Genomic DNA, 27,103 nt, shown 5'->3' on the forward strand with positions numbered 1-27,103 from the left:
TAGACCTTACAACAGTTATTCATAACTACTGGCCTATAATCCAAAATCTCTCGTCAAGTCCACCAACTTATACTCTTGTGCCGTTACCTGTAATGCAAAGAAAACTGAGTGGGTCAGGCTTGGGAGCCTGGTGAGCATATAAGGTTTTCAACCCACAATAATACAATTATTTAATTATCAAACAATCAATCCAATTTACCCACCCCCATTATATTCCTTTATTTCATAAAGTTTTACCCTAAGAACCGATTACCCTTCTCCCATTCATTCCTAAGAATTGCCCTAAGGAATTGGCACAAAGTCTAGTGTTGCCATGGTCCTTAGATTACCTCTGGTGAACACGCAGTTCAAATAATTAATGAACACCCAGTTCAAGAACACCCATTGAACACACTCCGTTCAATAATACCTAATGAACACCTAGTTCAAAAACACCTAATGAACACTTAGCTCAAAAACACCTAATGAACACTTAGTTCAAATATCTCTGGCGAACACATAGTTCAAAACATCTAGTGAACACTTAGTTCAAATATCCCTGGTGAACTCAATCACCTAAGGAACACAGAGTACGAAAGCTCTTAGTTCAAACCACGTGATAATAATGTATATCTCGATCCTGCAAAACCACTAATATTACATATAAATCATATTTCTAAAACAATCTATCCCATCCCGTCGATCCCCACACACTGACCCTATACAATGATCTTACGAGATCTAGCCTAAGGAATCGATATGAACAACAACTGACGAAGGTGCTTCGGAAATTCCCTGGCAGCAAACGAGGATCAATAAAGACATCAAATGAGGGGAATGGAATAAGTTTCACCACGAACCTTTGTTCGTAAAAGAAAGAACCACAAGACAATTAAGTCAGGGGTAGTTATCTAGATAACAATGCCTAGGCGTGGTCCGACTATCATGAGGTATTATACCTCCAGACTCTCCCTATCCAACATCGAACTTTGCCTAGCAGTGGCCTGAATACATAAGGTATTTCACCCCCAGACGCACCCTATCCAGCAATATAACACCAGACATACCTAGCAGTGGTCTATTACCGATACACTTTATTAGGTAGTCTACGAAGTTCCCTTAATTACTTCATGAAAGAAAACGCTGACATATGAAGCTCGGTTGATCACTTCATAAAAGAAACGCTGACTCCAAAGCTCTCTCAAAATAAAAGTATGGGGAAATACTACTAGAGTACTCCCGTACGCTCCCGTAACCGACACACAACATTGTCAAAAAGACTTTGTACATGATAGTACTTCTGGCACATCATAGTACTCTGGTATGCGAAAGTCTCGTACCCAAGAACATAATAGTACCCTGGCACAAGCAGCACCCAAGACACAGAGCTTTGAAAAGGACTTCGTACATAAAAATGTACTTCTGTATGTAGGACGTACTCCACCGATCATCAATCTCACCCCACACGTACTCTTAATAAGAGACTACCCAAAGTCCAATCTTAATTGAACTAAAACATCCCTATTTAAGTCTTAACCCATCACTAGGCAAGCCTACAATGCCTATAATCAATTTTTGATACTATTTCCGTATAGGCAACGCCAACTAGTGTATACTTAACACAAGGTTTTAAGTAATAATATCATATATACACATCTTAACACATATTGAACCATATCTGATTTGCACGTTGTATATTATCAAATATATCTAACACGTATTTTGGACAATAACAAATACTTCACATACATATGTATATTTCAGACTTTAATCAATACTCTTATTAAAATCACGTTCCTAAAAGGTACTATACACATGATACCTTATCGAATGAACACGTAGTTCAAAAATACATAATCCGTACTCCCGGATCTTAAATTTGCCTCATTACCTAATCCATATTCTCGGATCTAAAACTAACATCTTGATCTGATCCATACTCTCGGATCTAAAACTAACCTCCTGATCTGATCCATACATTCAGATCTAAAACGAGTTTATCTCTTTATACTTTTATCGCATGGTCCAACCCATCTTTTATCACCTACCAACAACCTCATCTACCCATGTTCTACCCAACATATTTTTAGATACAAAATACAAATATAGTTTAACTCATTAAAACTTATATAATTCATCCATTCCACAATCATCTCAAATAAACAACAATATATTATACACATAGCACGTATTTCATAGCGAATACTTAATATTTATGTGTTAGAAGAAAGTGACTATACACTCACCTGATTAGAAGATGATCGGACAGCACTACGACTTGTAAAAGTAGTATTCTTTGGTAGATCTGGAAGATCTTCACAAAAATCGGGCTTCTCGCGGGCAGAGCTTCGGCTTGAATGGATAGAGAGAGTATAGAGAGTGAAAGAATGGGTTGAGGGTGTGAAGAATGAGGCAGCCCCGAGCCTCAATTTATAGTGCTCTGGGTGCTCCACTAGTGCTCCACTACCTGCTTAGTGTTCCACTACCTGCTCCACTAATTGCTTAGTGCTCCACTACCTGCTCCACTAATTGCTTAGTGCTCCACTACCTGCTTGATGCTCCACTAACTTTCATTTAGACTCTGTCGGCTAATTCTCGACCGATCTTAAATTTAACAGTAGGAGGAGATTAGACTGCTAAATGAATGCGAAGAATTCGTAACTCCTTCATACGGACTCCGTTTTCGTCTGTCTTTTTACCGTTGAGTTCCTATTAATGAGATCTTCAACTCTCATTTAGGTCGCGTAAGCCAAAAACCGCTCGAACTAAAATTCGAGTTTCGGGTTGTACACTGCTAAGCCAAAACTTTGAAAAATCATAACTTCCTCATACGAAGTCAGATTTGGGCGTTCATACTCTACGACTTTGGTTTAGATTACTAAGGCTAAATATCGCTCTAACGTAAATTCACTTTTTACGTCATTCAGCGTCGTGCCGGTTCTGCCGCGAAACTTCGACAGGTCATAACTTCTTCGTTATAACTCGGATTTCGGCGTTCTTTATATGTACGGAATCCTTGTAACATATACTAAAACTTAGTTAAGATTATTCATCCTAAATAATATTCTATCAAAAAGTCATTTTTGACGCCTATCGTCTCTTAATTTACTAGCTCTGATCTACGGGCGTTACAATTATCTCCCCCTTAGGATGATTACGTCCTGGAATCATCAACGAAAATAGGACTTGTATAATGATTCCATACGCTATCTCTTCATCCTAGGTAATAACCGTAACTTCTATGTTTCCTCGAAAGAGTATTTAACTCTATGGCTTTCTTGACCGCAGACGATGCCCAATCTTGCATCTGCTTATCGTACTATGTTGTACTTTCAATCGTAACCTTCGAGTTACCAAATAAGTCCTTATTGTGGACTCCTTCTTCTTCTTAGGATAAATAATTTCCTTTATCTATTGTAACAGTCCGATGGGTCGTGCTCTATTGACCTCTCATCGCACGATGCGAGCTTAGACTCGGTCTTTTTAAAGTTAAATTCCAGAATGGAATATAACTTCCTTCATATTCTAATGTGATATAATCACATTTCAGCATGTAGCATTTCTACCCGCAATCTCTTTCAACAACGAGCGTGATAATATCGATCGCATTAATTTCAACGTTCTGACTTAAGTCAGATGTTACATCTAACTTGGTCCTCTAGACCAATTAACATACTCATCGTAGTCGGACTCAATTTAGATACGAGCACTAGGGTCGGAACAACACCCATCTCACTAGTCATTACCGAAACAATGGTAATCACATACCAGAATAAAACGGAATAAATCACTAGCTTCCTGGTAACCTTGTGACTTTCCCTGATCCAAGTGCGAGTCCTGTGCTTCCGGTAGTATATGCATCTACTACCTTTCACACCTACTCATACCCGTCCCAAGTATTGTCCCGCAGTCGACCAAGTCACCATACAAGAAAATCACGAAACAATTTAACACATACGAATGTGTCCAAATAATCAAAAACAATTTCCCCTAGACTCTACTAGGAATTCTTCATTGCGTATCTTCAATCATCGATTCTACTTCAACTCGATTGGTGATGGAAATACCGGGTGATGAGACAACCTCAAGAATTACACCAATCTCTCCATCATCCTTCCAATTGAAGGTGTACTTCAGACGTACCGTACTCCTCTAAACGTACTGTTATTTCATAAGACATACTCTAAAGGCAAGATACCACTCTTACGATATCTTCTGATAGGTGTCATCCACTATCATAAGCCTTTTTCATTTCCTCCATTTACTCAATTTCTCTACGAGTCTTCACCATGACCCTTTGTACACCCAAGCAGACATTCGGTGTACCAAGCGAGAATTTTAAGATAAGAAAGCTTTAATTACGATAAACATATAAATCTCCTTATCACCCCGAAACGTTTACATGCTAGTTCTAATATCGTAGTCATACACTTAGAATCCTACACACATAAGGTTTCGAGATCCGGTCGGCAACAGACCATAGATCCGAACAAATAATAGCATCAATATAGCTATCACACAAAACATTTAGCACATAAAAGCATTTTAGGCATCATTCCTAAAATAAACTAGTGCTTGTGTCAATTTAGGTGTACTACCTAACATATCATTACTTAGCATTCTAAGTTTAAGTCTAGAAATTTCCTACAAATTCCTAGTTCGCTTAAACTAATGCTCTGATACCAACTGTGACATCCCCAATTTCACGGCCAGAAAAGACCGATTTGTTTATGCTTTGTTTTGAAAATCAGAGTAATCTTTTAAAGAAATCAATTGCGGAATTCGTTCCCAAAACAAAATATGATAAAAATTATCAAAGCATTTCTTTAAAGAAATGTATTTTCATTTTATAACAAAATCTCGGGATGTCATGTTCAATACATACCAAAAGCATAAACAGAACAAAATAGACCTTACAACAGTTATTCATAACTACTGGCCTATAATCCAAAATCTCTCGTCAAGTCCACCAACTTATACTCTTGTGCCGTTACCTGTAATGCAAAGAAAACTGAGTGGGTCAGGCTTGGGAGCCTGGTGAGCATATAAGGTTTTCAACCCACAATAATACAATTATTTAATTATCAAACAATCAATCCAATTTACCCACCCCCATTATATTCCTTTATTTCATAAAGTTTTACCCTAAGAACCGATTACCCTTCTCCCATTCATTCCTAAGAATTGCCCTAAGGAATTGGCACAAAGTCTAGTGTTGCCATGGTCCTTAGATTACCTCTGGTGAACACGCAGTTCAAATAATTAATGAACACCCAGTTCAAGAACACCCATTGAACACACTCCGTTCAATAATACCTAATGAACACCTAGTTCAAAAACACCTAATGAACACTTAGCTCAAAAACACCTAATGAACACTTAGTTCAAATATCTCTGGCGAACACATAGTTCAAAACATCTAGTGAACACTTAGTTCAAATATCCCTGGTGAACTCAATCACCTAAGGAACACAGAGTACGAAAGCTCTTAGTTCAAACCACGTGATAATAATGTATATCTCGATCCTGCAAAACCACTAATATTACATATAAATCATATTTCTAAAACAATCTATCCCATCCCGTCGATCCCCACACACTGACCCTATACAATGATCTTACGAGATCTAGCCTAAGGAATCGATATGAACAACAACTGACGAAGGTGCTTCGGAAATTCCCTGGTAGCAAACGAGGATCAATAAAGACATCAAATGAGGGGAATGGAATAAGTTTCACCACGAACCTTTGTTCGTAAAAGAAAGAACCACAAGACAATTAAGTCAGGGGTAGTTATCTAGATAACAATGCCTAGGCGTGGTCCGACTATCATGAGGTATTATACCTCCAGACTCTCCCTATCCAACATCGAACTTTGCCTAGCAGTGGCCTGAATACATAAGGTATTTCACCCCCAGACGCACCCTATCCAGCAATATAACACCAGACATACCTAGCAGTGGTCTATTACCGATACACTTTATTAGGTAGTCTACGAAGTTCCCTTAATTACTTCATGAAAGAAAACGCTGACATATGAAGCTCGGTTGATCACTTCATAAAAGAAACGCTGACTCCAAAGCTCTCTCAAAATAAAAGTATGGGGAAATACTACTAGAGTACTCCCGTACGCTCCCGTAACCGACACACAACATTGTCAAAAAGACTTTGTACATGATAGTACTTCTGGCACATCATAGTACTCTGGTATGCGAAAGTCTCGTACCCAAGAACATAATAGTACCCTGGCACAAGCAGCACCCAAGACACAGAGCTTTGAAAAGGACTTCGTACATAAAAATGTACTTCTGTATGTAGGACGTACTCCACCGATCATCAATCTCACCCCACACGTACTCTTAATAAGAGACTACCCAAAGTCCAATCTTAATTGAACTAAAACATCCCTATTTAAGTCTTAACCCATCACTAGGCAAGCCTACAATGCCTATAATCAATTTTTGATACTATTTCCGTATAGGCAACGCCAACTAGTGTATACTTAACACAAGGTTTTAAGTAATAATATCATATATACACATCTTAACACATATTGAACCATATCTGATTTGCACGTTGTATATTATCAAATATATCTAACACGTATTTTGGACAATAACAAATACTTCACATACATATGTATATTTCAGACTTTAATCAATACTCTTATTAAAATCACGTTCCTAAAAGGTACTATACACATGATACCTTATCGAATGAACACGTAGTTCAAAAATACATAATCCGTACTCCCGGATCTTAAATTTGCCTCATTACCTAATCCATATTCTCGGATCTAAAACTAACATCTTGATCTGATCCATACTCTCGGATCTAAAACTAACCTCCTGATCTGATCCATACATTCAGATCTAAAACGAGTTTATCTCTTTATACTTTTATCGCATGGTCCAACCCATCTTTTATCACCTACCAACAACCTCATCTACCCATGTTCTACCCAACATATTTTTAGATACAAAATACAAATATAGTTTAACTCATTAAAACTTATATAATTCATCCATTCCACAATCATCTCAAATAAACAACAATATATTATACACATAGCACGTATTTCATAGCGAATACTTAATATTTATGTGTTAGAAGAAAGTGACTATACACTCACCTGATTAGAAGATGATCGGACAGCACTACGACTTGTAAAAGTAGTATTCTTTGGTAGATCTGGAAGATCTTCACAAAAATCGGGCTTCTCGCGGGCAGAGCTTCGGCTTGAATGGATAGAGAGAGTATAGAGAGTGAAAGAATGGGTTGAGGGTGTGAAGAATGAGGCAGCCCCGAGCCTCAATTTATAGTGCTCTGGGTGCTCCACTAGTGCTCCACTACCTGCTTAGTGTTCCACTACCTGCTCCACTAATTGCTTAGTGCTCCACTACCTGCTCCACTAATTGCTTAGTGCTCCACTACCTGCTTGATGCTCCACTAACTTTCATTTAGACTCTGTCGGCTAATTCTCGACCGATCTTAAATTTAACAGTAGGAGGAGATTAGACTGCTAAATGAATGCGAAGAATTCGTAACTCCTTCATACGGACTCCGTTTTCGTCTGTCTTTTTACCGTTGAGTTCCTATTAATGAGATCTTCAACTCTCATTTAGGTCGCGTAAGCCAAAAACCGCTCGAACTAAAATTCGAGTTTCGGGTTGTACACTGCTAAGCCAAAACTTTGAAAAATCATAACTTCCTCATACGAAGTCAGATTTGGGCGTTCATACTCTACGACTTTGGTTTAGATTACTAAGGCTAAATATCGCTCTAACGTAAATTCACTTTTTACGTCATTCAGCGTCGTGCCGGTTCTGCCGCGAAACTTCGACAGGTCATAACTTCTTCGTTATAACTCGGATTTCGGCGTTCTTTATATGTACGGAATCCTTGTAACATATACTAAAACTTAGTTAAGATTATTCATCCTAAATAATATTCTATCAAAAAGTCATTTTTGACGCCTATCGTCTCTTAATTTACTAGCTCTGATCTACGGGCGTTACAATTATCTCCCCCTTAGGATGATTACGTCCTGGAATCATCAACGAAAATAGGACTTGTATAATGATTCCATACGCTATCTCTTCATCCTAGGTAATAACCGTAACTTCTATGTTTCCTCGAAAGAGTATTTAACTCTATGGCTTTCTTGACCGCAGACGATGCCCAATCTTGCATCTGCTTATCGTACTATGTTGTACTTTCAATCGTAACCTTCGAGTTACCAAATAAGTCCTTATTGTGGACTCCTTCTTCTTCTTAGGATAAATAATTTCCTTTATCTATTGTAACAGTCCGATGGGTCGTGCTCTATTGACCTCTCATCGCACGATGCGAGCTTAGACTCGGTCTTTTTAAAGTTAAATTCCAGAATGGAATATAACTTCCTTCATATTCTAATGTGATATAATCACATTTCAGTATGTAGCATTTCTACCCGCAATCTCTTTCAACAACGAGCGTGATAATATCGATCGCATTAATTTCAACGTTCTGACTTAAGTCAGATGTTACATCTAACTTGGTCCTCTAGACCAATTAACATACTCATCGTAGTCGGACTCAATTTAGATACGAGCACTAGGGTCGGAACAACACCCATCTCACTAGTCATTACCGAAACAATGGTAATCACATACCAGAATAAAACGGAATAAATCACTAGCTTCCTGGTAACCTTGTGACTTTCCCTGATCCAAGTGCGAGTCCTGTGCTTCCGGTAGTATATGCATCTACTACCTTTCACACCTACTCATACCCGTCCCAAGTATTGTCCCGCAGTCGACCAAGTCACCATACAAGAAAATCACGAAACAATTTAACACATACGAATGTGTCCAAATAATCAAAAACAATTTCCCCTAGACTCTACTAGGAATTCTTCATTGCGTATCTTCAATCATCGATTCTACTTCAACTCGATTGGTGATGGAAATACCGGGTGATGAGACAACCTCAAGAATTACACCAATCTCTCCATCATCCTTCCAATTGAAGGTGTACTTCAGACGTACCGTACTCCTCTAAACGTACTGTTATTTCATAAGACATACTCTAAAGGCAAGATACCACTCTTACGATATCTTCTGATAGGTGTCATCCACTATCATAAGCCTTTTTCATTTCCTCCATTTACTCAATTTCTCTACGAGTCTTCACCATGACCCTTTGTACACCCAAGCAGAAATTCGGTGTACCAAGCGAGAATTTTAAGATAAGAAAGCTTTAATTACGATAAACATATAAATCTCCTTATCACCCCGAAACGTTTACATGCTAGTTCTAATATCGTAGTCATACACTTAGAATCCTACACACATAAGGTTTCGAGATCCGGTCGGCAACAGACCATAGATCCGAACAAATAATAGCATCAATATAGCTATCACACAAAACATTTAGCACATAAAAGCATTTTAGGCATCATTCCTAAAATAAACTAGTGCTTGTGTCAATTTAGGTGTACTACCTAACATATCATTACTTAGCATTCTAAGTTTAAGTCTAGAAATTTCCTACAAATTCCTAGTTCGCTTAAACTAATGCTCTGATACCAACTGTGACATCCCCAATTTCACGGCCAGAAAAGACCGATTTGTTTATGCTTTGTTTTGAAAATCAGAGTAATCTTTTAAAGAAATCAATTGCGGAATTCGTTCCCAAAACAAAATATGATAAAAATTATCAAAGCATTTCTTTAAAGAAATGTATTTTCATTTTATAACAAAATCTCGGGATGTCATGTTCAATACAGACCAAAAGCATAAACAGAACAAAATAGACCTTACAACAGTTATTCATAACTACTGGCCTATAATCCAAAATCTCTCGTCAAGTCCACCAACTTATACTCTTGTGCCGTTACCTGTAATGCAAAGAAAACTGAGTGGGTCAGGCTTGGGAGCCTGGTGAGCATATAAGGTTTTCAACCCACAATAATACAATTATTTAATTATCAAACAATCAATCCAATTTACCCACCCCCATTATATTCCTTTATTTCATAAAGTTTTACCCTAAGAACCGATTACCCTTCTCCCATTCATTCCTAAGAATTGCCCTAAGGAATTGGCACAAAGTCTAGTGTTGCCATGGTCCTTAGATTACCTCTGGTGAACACGCAGTTCAAATAATTAATGAACACCCAGTTCAAGAACACCCATTGAACACACTCCGTTCAATAATACCTAATGAACACCTAGTTCAAAAACACCTAATGAACACTTAGCTCAAAAACACCTAATGAACACTTAGTTCAAATATCTCTGGCGAACACATAGTTCAAAACATCTAGTGAACACTTAGTTCAAATATCCCTGGTGAACTCAATCACCTAAGGAACACAGAGTACGAAAGCTCTTAGTTCAAACCACGTGATAATAATGTATATCTCGATCCTGCAAAACCACTAATATTACATATAAATCATATTTCTAAAACAATCTATCCCATCCCGTCGATCCCCACACACTGACCCTATACAATGATCTTACGAGATCTAGCCTAAGGAATCGATATGAACAACAACTGACGAAGGTGCTTCGGAAATTCCCTGGCAGCAAACGAGGATCAATAAAGACATCAAATGAGGGGAATGGAATAAGTTTCACCACGAACCTTTGTTCGTAAAAGAAAGAACCACAAGACAATTAAGTCAGGGGTAGTTATCTAGATAACAATGCCTAGGCGTGGTCCGACTATCATGAGGTATTATACCTCCAGACTCTCCCTATCCAACATCGAACTTTGCCTAGCAGTGGCCTGAATACATGAGGTATTTCACCCCCAGACGCACCCTATCCAGCAATATAACACCAGACATACCTAGCAGTGGTCTATTACCGATACACTTTATTAGGTAGTCTACGAAGTTCCCTTAATTACTTCATGAAAGAAAACGCTGACATATGAAGCTCGGTTGATCACTTCATAAAAGAAACGCTGACTCCAAAGCTCTCTCAAAATAAAAGTATGGGGAAATACTACTAGAGTACTCCCGTACGCTCCCGTAACCGACACACAACATTGTCAAAAAGACTTTGTACATGATAGTACTTCTGGCACATCATAGTACTCTGGTATGCGAAAGTCTCGTACCCAAGAACATAATAGTACCCTGGCACAAGCAGCACCCAAGACACAGAGCTTTGAAAAGGACTTCGTACATAAAAATGTACTTCTGTATGTAGGACGTACTCCACCGATCATCAATCTCACCCCACACGTACTCTTAATAAGAGACTACCCAAAGTCCAGTCTTAATTGAACTAAAACATCCCTATTTAAGTCTTAACCCATCACTAGGCAAGCCTACAATGCCTATAATCAATTTTTGATACTATTTCCGTATAGGCAACGCCAACTAGTGTATACTTAACACAAGGTTTTAAGTAATAATATCATATATACACATCTTAACACATATTGAACCATATCTGATTTGCACGTTGTATATTATCAAATATATCTAACACGTATTTTGGACAATAACAAATACTTCACATACATATGTATATTTCAGACTTTAATCAATACTCTTATTAAAATCACGTTCCTAAAAGGTACTATACACATGATACCTTATCGAATGAACACGTAGTTCAAAAATACATAATCCGTACTCCCGGATCTTAAATTTGCCTCATTACCTAATCCATATTCTCGGATCTAAAACTAACATCTTGATCTGATCCATACTCTCGGATCTAAAACTAACCTCCTGATCTGATCCATACATTCAGATCTAAAACGAGTTTATCTCTTTATACTTTTATCGCATGGTCCAACCCATCTTTTATCACCTACCAACAACCTCATCTACCCATGTTCTACCCAACATATTTTTAGATACAAAATACAAATATAGTTTAACTCATTAAAACTTATATAATTCATCCATTCCACAATCATCTCAAATAAACAACAATATATTATACACATAGCACGTATTTCATAGCGAATACTTAATATTTATGTGTTAGAAGAAAGTGACTATACACTCACCTGATTAGAAGATGATCGGACAGCACTACGACTTGTAAAAGTAGTATTCTTTGGTAGATCTGGAAGATCTTCACAAAAATCGGGCTTCTCGCGGGCAGAGCTTCGGCTTGAATGGATAGAGAGAGTATAGAGAGTGAAAGAATGGGTTGAGGGTGTGAAGAATGAGGCAGCCCCGAGCCTCAATTTATAGTGCTCTGGGTGCTCCACTAGTGCTCCACTACCTGCTTAGTGTTCCACTACCTGCTCCACTAATTGCTTAGTGCTCCACTACCTGCTCCACTAATTGCTTAGTGCTCCACTACCTGCTTGATGCTCCACTAACTTTCATTTAGACTCTGTCGGCTAATTCTCGACCGATCTTAAATTTAACAGTAGGAGGAGATTAGACTGCTAAATGAATGCGAAGAATTCGTAACTCCTTCATACGGACTCCGTTTTCGTCTGTCTTTTTACCGTTGAGTTCCTATTAATGAGATCTTCAACTCTCATTTAGGTCGCGTAAGCCAAAAACCGCTCGAACTAAAATTCGAGTTTCGGGTTGTACACTGCTAAGCCAAAACTTTGAAAAATCATAACTTCCTCATACGAAGTCAGATTTGGGCGTTCATACTCTACGACTTTGGTTTAGATTACTAAGGCTAAATATCGCTCTAACGTAAATTCACTTTTTACGTCATTCAGCGTCGTGCCGGTTCTGCCGCGAAACTTCGACAGGTCATAACTTCTTCGTTATAACTCGGATTTCGGCGTTCTTTATATGTACGGAATCCTTGTAACATATACTAAAACTTAGTTAAGATTATTCATCCTAAATAATATTCTATCAAAAAGTCATTTTTGACGCCTATCGTCTCTTAATTTACTAGCTCTGATCTACGGGCGTTACAATTATCTCCCCCTTAGGATGATTACGTCCTGGAATCATCAACGAAAATAGGACTTGTATAATGATTCCATACGCTATCTCTTCATCCTAGGTAATAACCGTAACTTCTATGTTTCCTCGAAAGAGTATTTAACTCTATGGCTTTCTTGACCGCAGACGATGCCCAATCTTGCATCTGCTTATCGTACTATGTTGTACTTTCAATCGTAACCTTCGAGTTACCAAATAAGTCCTTATTGTGGACTCCTTCTTCTTCTTAGGATAAATAATTTCCTTTATCTATTGTAACAGTCCGATGGGTCGTGCTCTATTGACCTCTCATCGCACGATGCGAGCTTAGACTCGGTCTTTTTAAAGTTAAATTCCAGAATGGAATATAACTTCCTTCATATTCTAATGTGATATAATCACATTTCAGCATGTAGCATTTCTACCCGCAATCTCTTTCAACAACGAGCGTGATAATATCGATCGCATTAATTTCAACGTTCTGACTTAAGTCAGATGTTACATCTAACTTGGTCCTCTAGACCAATTAACATACTCATCGTAGTCGGACTCAATTTAGATACGAGCACTAGGGTCGGAACAACACCCATCTCACTAGTCATTACCGAAACAATGGTAATCACATACCAGAATAAAACGGAATAAATCACTAGCTTCCTGGTAACCTTGTGACTTTCCCTGATCCAAGTGCGAGTCCTGTGCTTCCGGTAGTATATGCATCTACTACCTTTCACACCTACTCATACCCGTCCCAAGTATTGTCCCGCAGTCGACCAAGTCACCATACAAGAAAATCACGAAACAATTTAACACATACGAATGTGTCCAAATAATCAAAAACAATTTCCCCTAGACTCTACTAGGAATTCTTCATTGCGTATCTTCAATCATCGATTCTACTTCAACTCGATTGGTGATGGAAATACCGGGTGATGAGACAACCTCAAGAATTACACCAATCTCTCCATCATCCTTCCAATTGAAGGTGTACTTCAGACGTACCGTACTCCTCTAAACGTACTGTTATTTCATAAGACATACTCTAAAGGCAAGATACCACTCTTACGATATCTTCTGATAGGTGTCATCCACTATCATAAGCCTTTTTCATTTCCTCCATTTACTCAATTTCTCTACGAGTCTTCACCATGACCCTTTGTACACCCAAGCAGACATTCGGTGTACCAAGCGAGAATTTTAAGATAAGAAAGCTTTAATTACGATAAACATATAAATCTCCTTATCACCCCGAAACGTTTACATGCTAGTTCTAATATCGTAGTCATACACTTAGAATCCTACACACATAAGGTTTCGAGATCCGGTCGGCAACAGACCATAGATCCGAACAAATAATAGCATCAATATAGCTATCACACAAAACATTTAGCACATAAAAGCATTTTAGGCATCATTCCTAAAATAAACTAGTGCTTGTGTCAATTTAGGTGTACTACCTAACATATCATTACTTAGCATTCTAAGTTTAAGTCTAGAAATTTCCTACAAATTCCTAGTTCGCTTAAACTAATGCTCTGATACCAACTGTGACATCCCCAATTTCACGGCCAGAAAAGACCGATTTGTTTATGCTTTGTTTTGAAAATCAGAGTAATCTTTTAAAGAAATCAATTGCGGAATTCGTTCCCAAAACAAAATATGATAAAAATTATCAAAGCATTTCTTTAAAGAAATGTATTTTCATTTTATAACAAAATCTCGGGATGTCATGTTCAATACAGACCAAAAGCATAAACAGAACAAAATAGACCTTACAACAGTTATTCATAACTACTGGCCTATAATCCAAAATCTCTCGTCAAGTCCACCAACTTATACTCTTGTGCCGTTACCTGTAATGCAAAGAAAACTGAGTGGGTCAGGCTTGGGAGCCTGGTGAGCATATAAGGTTTTCAACCCACAATAATACAATTATTTAATTATCAAACAATCAATCCAATTTACCCACCCCCATTATATTCCTTTATTTCATAAAGTTTTACCCTAAGAACCGATTACCCTTCTCCCATTCATTCCTAAGAATTGCCCTAAGGAATTGGCACAAAGTCTAGTGTTGCCATGGTCCTTAGATTACCTCTGGTGAACACGCAGTTCAAATAATTAATGAACACCCAGTTCAAGAACACCCATTGAACACACTCCGTTCAATAATACCTAATGAACACCTAGTTCAAAAACACCTAATGAACACTTAACTCAAAAACACCTAATGAACACTTAGTTCAAATATCTCTGGCGAACACATAGTTCAAAACATCTAGTGAACACTTAGTTCAAATATCCCTGGTGAACTCAATCACCTAAGGAACACAGAGTACGAAAGCTCTTAGTTCAAACCACGTGATAATAATGTATATCTCGATCCTGCAAAACCACTAATATTACATATAAATCATATTTCTAAAACAATCTATCCCATCCCGTCGATCCCCACACACTGACCCTATACAATGATCTTACGAGATCTAGCCTAAGGAATCGATATGAACAACAACTGACGAAGGTGCTTCGGAAATTCCCTGGTAGCAAACGAGGATCAATAAAGACATCAAATGAGGGGAATGGAATAAGTTTCACCACGAACCTTTGTTCGTAAAAGAAAGAACCACAAGACAATTAAGTCAGGGGTAGTTATCTAGATAACAATGCCTAGGCGTGGTCCGACTATCATGAGGTATTATACCTCCAGACTCTCCCTATCCAACATCGAACTTTGCCTAGCAGTGGCCTGAATACATGAGGTATTTCACCCCCAGACGCACCCTATCCAGCAATATAACACCAGACATACCTAGCAGTGGTCTATTACCGATACACTTTATTAGGTAGTCTACGAAGTTCCCTTAATTACTTCATGAAAGAAAACGCTGACATATGAAGCTCGGTTGATCACTTCATAAAAGAAACGCTGACTCCAAAGCTCTCTCAAAATAAAAGTATGGGGAAATACTACTAGAGTACTCCCGTACGCTCCCGTAACCGACACACAACATTGTCAAAAAGACTTTGTACATGATAGTACTTCTGGCACATCATAGTACTCTGGTATGCGAAAGTCTCGTACCCAAGAACATAATAGTACCCTGGCACAAGCAGCACCCAAGACACAGAGCTTTGAAAAGGACTTCGTACATAAAAATGTACTTCTGTATGTAGGACGTACTCCACCGATCATCAATCTCACCCCACACGTACTCTTAATAAGAGACTACCCAAAGTCCAATCTTAATTGAACTAAAACATCCCTATTTAAGTCTTAACCCATCACTAGGCAAGCCTACAATGCCTATAATCAATTTTTGATACTATTTCCGTATAGGCAACGCCAACTAGTGTATACTTAACACAAGGTTTTAAGTAATAATATCATATATACACATCTTAACACATATTGAACCATATCTGATTTGCACGTTGTATATTATCAAATATATCTAACACGTATTTTGGACAATAACAAATACTTCACATACATATGTATATTTCAGACTTTAATCAATACTCTTATTAAAATCACGTTCCTAAAAGGTACTATACACATGATACCTTATCGAATGAACACGTAGTTCAAAAATACATAATCCGTACTCCCGGATCTTAAATTTGCCTCATTACCTAATCCATATTCTCGGATCTAAAACTAACATCTTGATCTGATCCATACTCTCGGATCTAAAACTAACCTCCTGATCTGATCCATACATTCAGATCTAAAACGAGTTTATCTCTTTATACTTTTATCGCATGGTCCAACCCATCTTTTATCACCTACCAACAACCTCATCTACCCATGTTCTACCCAACATATTTTTAGATACAAAATACAAATATAGTTTAACTCATTAAAACTTATATAATTCATCCATTCCACAATCATCTCAAATAAACAACAATATATTATACACATAGCACGTATTTCATAGCGAATACTTAATATTTATGTGTTAGAAGAAAGTGACTATACACTCACCTGATTAGAAGATGATCGGACAGCACTACGACTTGTAAAAGTAGTATTCTTTGGTAGATCTGGAAGATCTTCACAAAAATCGGGCTTCTCGCGGGCAGAGCTTCGGCTTGAATGGATAGAGAGAGTATAGAGAGTGAAAGAATGGGTTGAGGGTGTGAAGAATGAGGCAGCCCCGAGCCTCAATTTATAGTGCTCTGGGTGCTCCACTAGTGCTCCACTACCTGCTTAGTGTTCCACTACCTGCTCCACTAATTGCTTAGTGCTCCACTACCTGCTCCACTAATTGCTTAGTGCTCCACTACCTGCTTGATGCTCCACTAACTTTCATTTAGACTCTGTCGGCTAATTCTCGACCGATCTTAAATTTAACAGTAGGAGGAGATTAGACTGCTAAATGAATGCGAAGAATTCGTAACTCCTTCATACGGACTCCGTTTTCGTCTGTCTTTTTACCGTTGAGTTCCTATTAATGAGATCTTCAACTCTCATTTAGGTCGCGTAAGCCAAAAACCGCTCGAACTAAAATTCGAGTTTCGGGTTGTACACTGCTAAGCCAAAACTTTGAAAAATCATAACTTCCTCATACGAAGTCAGATTTGGGCGTTCATACTCTACGACTTTGGTTTAGATTACTAAGGCTAAATATCGCTCTAACGTAAATTCACTTTTTACGTCATTCAGCGTCGTGCCGGTTCTGCCGCGAAACTTCGACAGGTCATAACTTCTTCGTTATAACTCGGATTTCGGCGTTCTTTATATGTACGGAATCCTTGTAACATATACTAAAACTTAGTTAAGATTATTCATCCTAAATAATATTCTATCAAAAAGTCATTTTTGACGCCTATCGTCTCTTAATTTACTAGCTCTGATCTACGGGCGTTACAATTATCTCCCCCTTAGGATGATTACGTCCTGGAATCATCAACGAAAATAGGACTTGTATAATGATTCCATACGCTATCTCTTCATCCTAGGTAATAACCGTAACTTCTATGTTTCCTCGAAAGAGTATTTAACTCTATGGCTTTCTTGACCGCAGACGATGCCCAATCTTGCATCTGCTTATCGTACTATGTTGTACTTTCAATCGTAACCTTCGAGTTACCAAATAAGTCCTTATTGTGGACTCCTTCTTCTTCTTAGGATAAATAATTTCCTTTATCTATTGTAACAGTCCGATGGGTCGTGCTCTATTGACCTCTCATCGCACGATGCGAGCTTAGACTCGGTCTTTTTAAAGTTAAATTCCAGAATGGAATATAACTTCCTTCATATTCTAATGTGATATAATCACATTTCAGCATGTAGCATTTCTACCCGCAATCTCTTTCAACAACGAGCGTGATAATATCGATCGCATTAATTTCAACGTTCTGACTTAAGTCAGATGTTACATCTAACTTGGTCCTCTAGACCAATTAACATACTCATCGTAGTCGGACTCAATTTAGATACGAGCACTAGGGTCGGAACAACACCCATCTCACTAGTCATTACCGAAACAATGGTAATCACATACCAGAATAAAACGGAATAAATCACTAGCTTCCTGGTAACCTTGTGACTTTCCCTGATCCAAGTGCGAGTCCTGTGCTTCCGGTAGTATATGCATCTACTACCTTTCACACCTACTCATACCCGTCCCAAGTATTGTCCCGCAGTCGACCAAGTCACCATACAAGAAAATCACGAAACAATTTAACACATACGAATGTGTCCAAATAATCAAAAACAATTTCCCCTAGACTCTACTAGGAATTCTTCATTGCGTATCTTCAATCATCGATTCTACTTCAACTCGATTGGTGATGGAAATACCGGGTGATGAGACAACCTCAAGAATTACACCAATCTCTCCATCATCCTTCCAATTGAAGGTGTACTTCAGACGTACCGTACTCCTCTAAACGTACTGTTATTTCATAAGACATACTCTAAAGGCAAGATACCACTCTTACGATATCTTCTGATAGGTGTCATCCACTATCATAAGCCTTTTTCATTTCCTCCATTTACTCAATTTCTCTACGAGTCTTCACCATGACCCTTTGTACACCCAAGCAGACATTCGGTGTACCAAGCGAGAATTTTAAGATAAGAAAGCTTTAATTACGATAAACATATAAATCTCCTTATCACCCCGAAACGTTTACATGCTAGTTCTAATATCGTAGTCATACACTTAGAATCCTACACACATAAGGTTTCGAGATCCGGTCGGCAACAGACCATAGATCCGAACAAATAATAGCATCAATATAGCTATCACACAAAACATTTAGCACATAAAAGCATTTTAGGCATCATTCCTAAAATAAACTAGTGCTTGTGTCAATTTAGGTGTACTACCTAACATATCATTACTTAGCATTCTAAGTTTAAGTCTAGAAATTTCCTACAAATTCCTAGTTCGCTTAAACTAATGCTCTGATACCAACTGTGACATCCCCAATTTCACGGCCAGAAAAGACCGATTTGTTTATGCTTTGTTTTGAAAATCAGAGTAATCTTTTAAAGAAATCAATTGCGGAATTCGTTCCCAAAACAAAATATGATAAAAATTATCAAAGCATTTCTTTAAAGAAATGTATTTTCATTTTATAACAAAATCTCGGGATGTCATGTTCAATACAGACCAAAAGCATAAACAGAACAAAATAGACCTTACAACAGTTATTCATAACTACTGGCCTATAATCCAAAATCTCTCGTCAAGTCCACCAACTTATACTCTTGTGCCGTTACCTGTAATGCAAAGAAAACTGAGTGGGTCAGGCTTGGGAGCCTGGTGAGCATATAAGGTTTTCAACCCACAATAATACAATTATTTAATTATCAAACAATCAATCCAATTTACCCACCCCCATTATATTCCTTTATTTCATAAAGTTTTACCCTAAGAACCGATTACCCTTCTCCCATTCATTCCTAAGAATTGCCCTAAGGAATTGGCACAAAGTCTAGTGTTGCCATGGTCCTTAGATTACCTCTGGTGAACACGCAGTTCAAATAATTAATGAACACCCAGTTCAAGAACACCCATTGAACACACTCCGTTCAATAATACCTAATGAACACCTAGTTCAAAAACACCTAATGAACACTTAGCTCAAAAACACCTAATGAACACTTAGTTCAAATATCTCTGGCGAACACATAGTTCAAAACATCTAGTGAACACTTAGTTCAAATATCCCTGGTGAACTCAATCACCTAAGGAACACAGAGTACGAAAGCTCTTAGTTCAAACCACGTGATAATAATGTATATCTCGATCCTGCAAAACCACTAATATTACATATAAATCATATTTCTAAAACAATCTATCCCATCCCGTCGATCCCCACACACTGACCCTATACAATGATCTTACGAGATCTAGCCTAAGGAATCGATATGAACAACAACTGACGAAGGTGCTTCGGAAATTCCCTGGCAGCAAACGAGGATCAATAAAGACATCAAATGAGGGGAATGGAATAAGTTTCACCACGAACCTTTGTTCGTAAAAGAAAGAACCACAAGACAATTAAGTCAGGGGTAGTTATCTAGATAACAATGCCTAGGCGTGGTCCGACTATCATGAGGTATTATACCTCCAGACTCTCCCTATCCAACATCGAACTTTGCCTAGCAGTGGCCTGAATACATGAGGTATTTCACCCCCAGACGCACCCTATCCAGCAATATAACACCAGACATACCTAGCAGTGGTCTATTACCGATACACTTTATTAGGTAGTCTACGAAGTTCCCTTAATTACTTCATGAAAGAAAACGCTGACATATGAAGCTCGGTTGATCACTTCATAAAAGAAACGCTGACTCCAAAGCTCTCTCAAAATAAAAGTATGGGGAAATACTACTAGAGTACTCCCGTACGCTCCCGTAACCGACACACAACATTGTCAAAAAGACTTTGTACATGATAGTACTTCTGGCACATCATAGTACTCTGGTATGCGAAAGTCTCGTACCCAAGAACATAATAGTACCCTGGCACAAGCAGCACCCAAGACACAGAGCTTTGAAAAGGACTTCGTACATAAAAATGTACTTCTGTATGTAGGACGTACTCCACCGATCATCAATCTCACCCCACACGTACTCTTAATAAGAGACTACCCAAAGTCCAATCTTAATTGAACTAAAACATCCCTATTTAAGTCTTAACCCATCACTAGGCAAGCCTACAATGCCTATAATCAATTTTTGATACTATTTCCGTATAGGCAACGCCAACTAGTGTATACTTAACACAAGGTTTTAAGTAATAATATCATATATACACATCTTAACACATATTGAACCATATCTGATTTGCACGTTGTATATTATCAAATATATCTAACACGTATTTTGGACAATAACAAATACTTCACATACATATGTATATTTCAGACTTTAATCAATACTCTTATTAAAATCACGTTCCTAAAAGGTACTATACACATGATACCTTATCGAATGAACACGTAGTTCAAAAATACATAATCCGTACTCCCGGATCTTAAATTTGCCTCATTACCTAATCCATATTCTCGGATCTAAAACTAACATCTTGATCTGATCCATACTCTCGGATCTAAAACTAACCTCCTGATCTGATCCATACATTCAGATCTAAAATGAGTTTATCTCTTTATACTTTTATCGCATGGTCCAACCCATCTTTTATCACCTACCAACAACCTCATCTACCCATGTTCTACCCAACATATTTTTAGATACAAAATACAAATATAGTTTAACTCATTAAAACTTATATAATTCATCCATTCCACAATCATCTCAAATAAACAACAATATATTATACACATAGCACGTATTTCATAGCGAATACTTAATATTTATGTGTTAGAAGAAAGTGACTATACACTCACCTGATTAGAAGATGATCGGACAGCACTACGACTTGTAAAAGTAGTATTCTTTGGTAGATCTGGAAGATCTTCACAAAAATCGGGCTTCTCGCGGGCAGAGCTTCGGCTTGAATGGATAGAGAGAGTATAGAGAGTGAAAGAATGGGTTGAGGGTGTGAAGAATGAGGCAGCCCCGAGCCTCAATTTATAGTGCTCTGGGTGCTCCACTAGTGCTCCACTACCTGCTTAGTGTTCCACTACCTGCTCCACTAATTGCTTAGTGCTCCACTACCTGCTTGATGCTCCACTAACTTTCATTTAGACTCTGTCGGCTAATTCTCGACCGATCTTAAATTTAACAGTAGGAGGAGATTAGACTGCTAAATGAATGCGAAGAATTCGTAACTCCTTCATACGGACTCCGTTTTCGTCTGTCTTTTTACCGTTGAGTTCCTATTAATGAGATCTTCAACTCTCATTTAGGTCGCGTAAGCCAAAAACCGCTCGAACTAAAATTCGAGTTTCGGGTTGTACACTGCTAAGCCAAAACTTTGAAAAATCATAACTTCCTCATACGAAGTCAGATTTGGGCGTTCATACTCTACGACTTTGGTTTAGATTACTAAGGCTAAATATCGCTCTAACGTAAATTCACTTTTTACGTCATTCAGCGTCGTGCCGGTTCTGCCGCGAAACTTCGACAGGTCATAACTTCTTCGTTATAACTCGGATTTCGGCGTTCTTTATATGTACGGAATCCTTGTAACATATACTAAAACTTAGTTAAGATTATTCATCCTAAATAATATTCTATCAAAAAGTCATTTTTGACGCCTATCGTCTCTTAATTTACTAGCTCTGATCTACGGGCGTTACAGAAATCACCTCCCGCCTCTACTTTATGATGTACTCGCCCACAGTAACTAAGACAAGCAAAAATTTGTGGAATTAATCAATACAAAGATTCTCGGTCAAATGTCGGCATGCCATCCCACACATAAGGTCACCACCGCAATGAAACTCATTGATCACATATTGAACTAGATTACACACTCAATCCTGCAACCCAAGATCTAATACCTCAACCCAACGGTGCCTACCAGGTCCCACCTGCATTGCCACATACACATGGGCCTCGCCCATGGGTCCCACCCATCTAGACCTACACAGGCCCAACTCCACCTCGAACTCCAATGGTCGTCAACCTGAAACAGAGAAATGATCTCCAACAATCCTGTCTGTCGTGCCCAAGGCACGAATTGGTCCTCTTATATACCTATGACCACCTCAACGATGGGCTACCTCAGCTGGTGAATGCTACGATCTCATCATAGTCGTACAACACTTCTAACCAACCATGGTTACCACCGATGGTCTTACCACATCCGAACCATCTCAACCCCAATTATTCGGAATAGAACCCGCATCTAACTGAATTCCAATATGATATTTGGGCCATGCTTCGAACCACAAATCCTTCATCAAACAAGAACATGCAACGAGGCTCTAACACAACCCTCAAGTTGGATCCATCCACAAGCCTGCTATAAAGAAGACGACGACCAGCTGTTGGAAGTTTCTTGAACTTTCAACTTACACAACTTCAATCCTGACGACCACTAGGGTCGTCTCTCCTCCTGATTGGGATGCGAAACTTACTCTAGTTTCACACCCAATCCCGCTCCCAGAATTCTGAATGATTCTCCCCCACTTGGATTCGTCGAAGCTCTTTCATCCCACAAAATTGGATGGATTCCCAAACCACCTTATCTTCATATCTATGGATCGACTATGACTTGCACTTATCAATACTAACATTCCATTACTAGCCAAACTCAATGACCACACAACTCTTGAAATCCAGATGAACACTCCTCAGAATCTCAGCAAGTCCGACAACCCCAATCGCTTCCCATGATACAACACCCAATTATATAAGTCTTTTATGTTGGTGACAAAGACCATCACCTTTGCGATAAAATAACTTCCCCCTGGCACTTCCAAAGACCAACCAAACTCGTGCGACTGTCACCACCATTTTCTTGTTATCGTTCCTGTTGGGTTTTAAGCACTATAACACTCCTATGATGCACATGCAACCCTAAATGCTTTGGATCTAAGTTTTCTCTAATTATACATGCATTTTCAAATTTCCAAAGCATATAACTTAACTGCATACATTTCAAAGTAACAACTAGTTAGATAACTTACCTCTTGAGACTTTCTTGACCTTTGGAAGCTTAGCACCCCAAGTGTTGTGCCTATAATGTGTTACAAACACCAATATGCAAAGGAGGCTTAAGAGAATAAGACTTGTAGCATCAAAATCGGTTCTATCTCTTGTGTATATGGGTATAGCCGATTTTGACACCAAGGGGGGGGGGGGAGGGGGGTTATAGTGTTTGCAAACTCTAGGGTTTCATCCATGTAACCCTAATGTGCCATGTCTTTCCATCTCCCTTAGGCTCCATGGGTTAAAGCTCCATGAACTATTTAACCCACCCTAATGGATCTTTGGCCCACACTATAATAATAAGTCGGTTTTGGTTACCCAGCTAACAAAAGCCCCAATTTGGTTTGGAAATTTACTTAGCTTTTGACCACCAGTGGATATCATTAATAAGACCATGAATGATTAATCTTGGTAATGTATTTTTTAGTCAGAAATCATTCATAATTATACTAACGAATCGCTGAAATCATGTTTCTATTTCTTGCATATAACTCCAAGTCAAAATACCAAAAAGACTCTAAAATGTAAACTCTTCCAGACTCTTGTTACTCGATTAGTAAAGGGAACAACCACAACTTTGCAGCAAAATCAGAAATGCAGATAAACAATAAGTAATATACTCTTAACAAGAAAAATCAAAGCTAGGACTTCAGATTTTGTACCGGAGCAGGAGGAGAAAGTCGTCGGCTGAAGCAGGAGGTCGCCGGAGGTCGCCGCCGGTCGTTGTGTCTTCGTCGTCTGCAGTTGAGAACGCGAAGAAAGTGCAAGAGGAGTAAGAGTGTGTGTGAGAACGAGAGTATTGAAATTTAGGGGGTGTCGTACTCTTTTTCTTATTTGACGCAATTATTGAAATTTAGGCCATAAACCTTAAAGGCTTAAACCCTTGTTTTCAATTACAAAAAACCCTACCTTGTCTGAAATTTAGGCCCAAATTTTAAAAAGCTATATGGTTCAATCCGGACCTGGTTTTAGATGAAATATTTGACCAGTTATCATAGAAAAAAAATCAACATATTTCAGTTATTTATTGAAAAAATTAAGTAGATGCAATTCTTTTGGCCAAAAATCACCATATTTTTTGTTGACTGTTTAAAAAAATTTGTTTTTACGTATTATCCGATATTAGCTAACGACATGGCATATAGTGTTGAATCACTTGATTTGATTTGTCCAAATTTAGTGCTTGAACTTCTTTTTTTTCAATATGAAAACCAAACTGAATTCCGAATAATTCAAACCAAACCAGAAACTGAATCACAATTTAGCTTTATTTGGTTTGAAAACCAAGAAAATCAGATATTAATGTTAAAAAATAAAATATGAATTTTCAATTTTTCAAACATAACAATCAAAGTTTCAACGGTTAACACTTTGTTAACATAAGCAAAAAAAAATGATAATTACCTTAGCGCCTTGTTCCCAAGTTTTTTTTTGTAAATTCGATAAAGGAAAGGGAATGAAATATTGACAAAAAGAAAGGGAGTGGAAGGAAAAAAAAATGTATTCCGTGTTTTTGAGTTCGAAAAAAATGAAAGGAAAATTTTAAGTTTTTATGTTCCCGAGTTGGGAGGAAAAAGAAAATAAAACTTAAAAATTTTCTTTCCCCTCAGTTTCTTCCCAAATCCGCCCAATTTGGGAGGAAAATTTTGAAGAAAAATATGGCTCCAAAATCTTTTTAACACCACTACTTGTAATCTCTCCCAGTTTATTAACTTCTTGTATATTGATTTAATGTTTTATGCAGCTTGGATGGTTACAGAAAACTGATTAGCCAGGTCTTGCTATGAAGATCTTTATTTAAAAAAACAAGTGGATTTGGGGTTTTGGAAGTTGATAGCTTGTTCAAGCCAAGGACACAGGGTCCGTTTACAATAGGGTAGGGAAATGTATATGTGATATGATGATATTCATGTCCCTATGTGATGTATGGATGTGGTTGCATAGGTGTTGTATGTATGTTTACAATGTGTCTTAAGACAGGAGGATGAAATGAAATGCATATGGTGAGAAGGTGGGTTCAGTAACCGGTAATTATACGGTTGGGCCAAGTCGGTTGGCCTACAAACACTTTTTATTAACTTTACAAATAATTTAATGAAGTAAATATGATTTCAAAAATGATTTAATGAATTAAATAATTTAATAATCCATTTTCTTTTAATAGAGCGATTTGGAGTTCCCATGCAGTTTGAATTCAAATCGGATCGTTTTCCATCTTCGAGTCATTTGTCATTTCACCAATTGATATATATCAGTTTAATTTTTAGGTTAGGGGTTGTTTGATAGTTGTTGATTGAGTAAGATCTGATTGGGTCTGATGCTTTGCCTCTGACCAAAACTATGTTGTTTGATTATGCATCTGACTGGTTGTGCTGACTACGAAAAATAACCATTTTACCCTTATATAAACAATCAAACAACACATGAACAAATTCATTTTCTAGACAACATATAACACATTGTACATACAACACATGAACGAATTCGTTTTCTAGACAACATAATCTGTTGCAAATTCTTAAAATCTATTGCAAATTTCCATCAATAAGTCAAATAAATTATCTATAGGTTTTAACCAAAAGAACCTTGATAACAGGGGAGATACATAATTGTTATTTCCATTAATAAGTTCTATAAATTATATGATCTTAATTATCCTACACAATCTCCATAAGCGTTACTTGAGTTCACTAATCAAAGTAAACATATAATAATTGTCAATCTTTATATACTACAAACCATATATAACTATGACCCAAAACGAAATGTATCACAATATAATGTATATACCTTAAGTGCTTGTTAAACCATAATCAAGAAAACCAGTTACATATATAAACAACAGAGAATCCATTCATTGATCACTCAAACATAAACCATTTCTCACTATCCTATATACATGAAATAAATCTTCCAAATTTGTAAATGGCAAACTTATTAGATAATAAAAAAAGAATACAGAGGTTTTAAAAGAGACTAATTACAGAAAGATTTTTTTTTTTAAAAAAACACCTAACCTAAACAACCAACCAATCCATAACCACTGCCAATTTCATTTCTTCTAGATAGTCCCCCTCGAGCCCATGCTCCACTGATCAATAACACATTCCATACCCAAATTC

General features: G+C 37.7%; 1 protein-coding gene across 1 annotated transcript in view; it reads right to left on the bottom strand.

Moving 5' to 3' along the window:
- LOC145158814 (exosome complex component RRP4 homolog) overlaps nt 1-27,103 on the bottom strand; it is a 64,414-nt gene that overhangs the window by 17,771 nt on the left and 19,540 nt on the right. The window lies entirely within an intron of this gene.

The sequence above is a fragment of the Lactuca virosa genome, chromosome 2 (genome assembly GCF_052849685.1).
Source record: "Lactuca virosa cultivar CGN04683 chromosome 2, Lactuca_virosa_CGN04683_v6, whole genome shotgun sequence".
Classification (NCBI taxonomy): domain Eukaryota; kingdom Viridiplantae; phylum Streptophyta; class Magnoliopsida; order Asterales; family Asteraceae; genus Lactuca; species Lactuca virosa.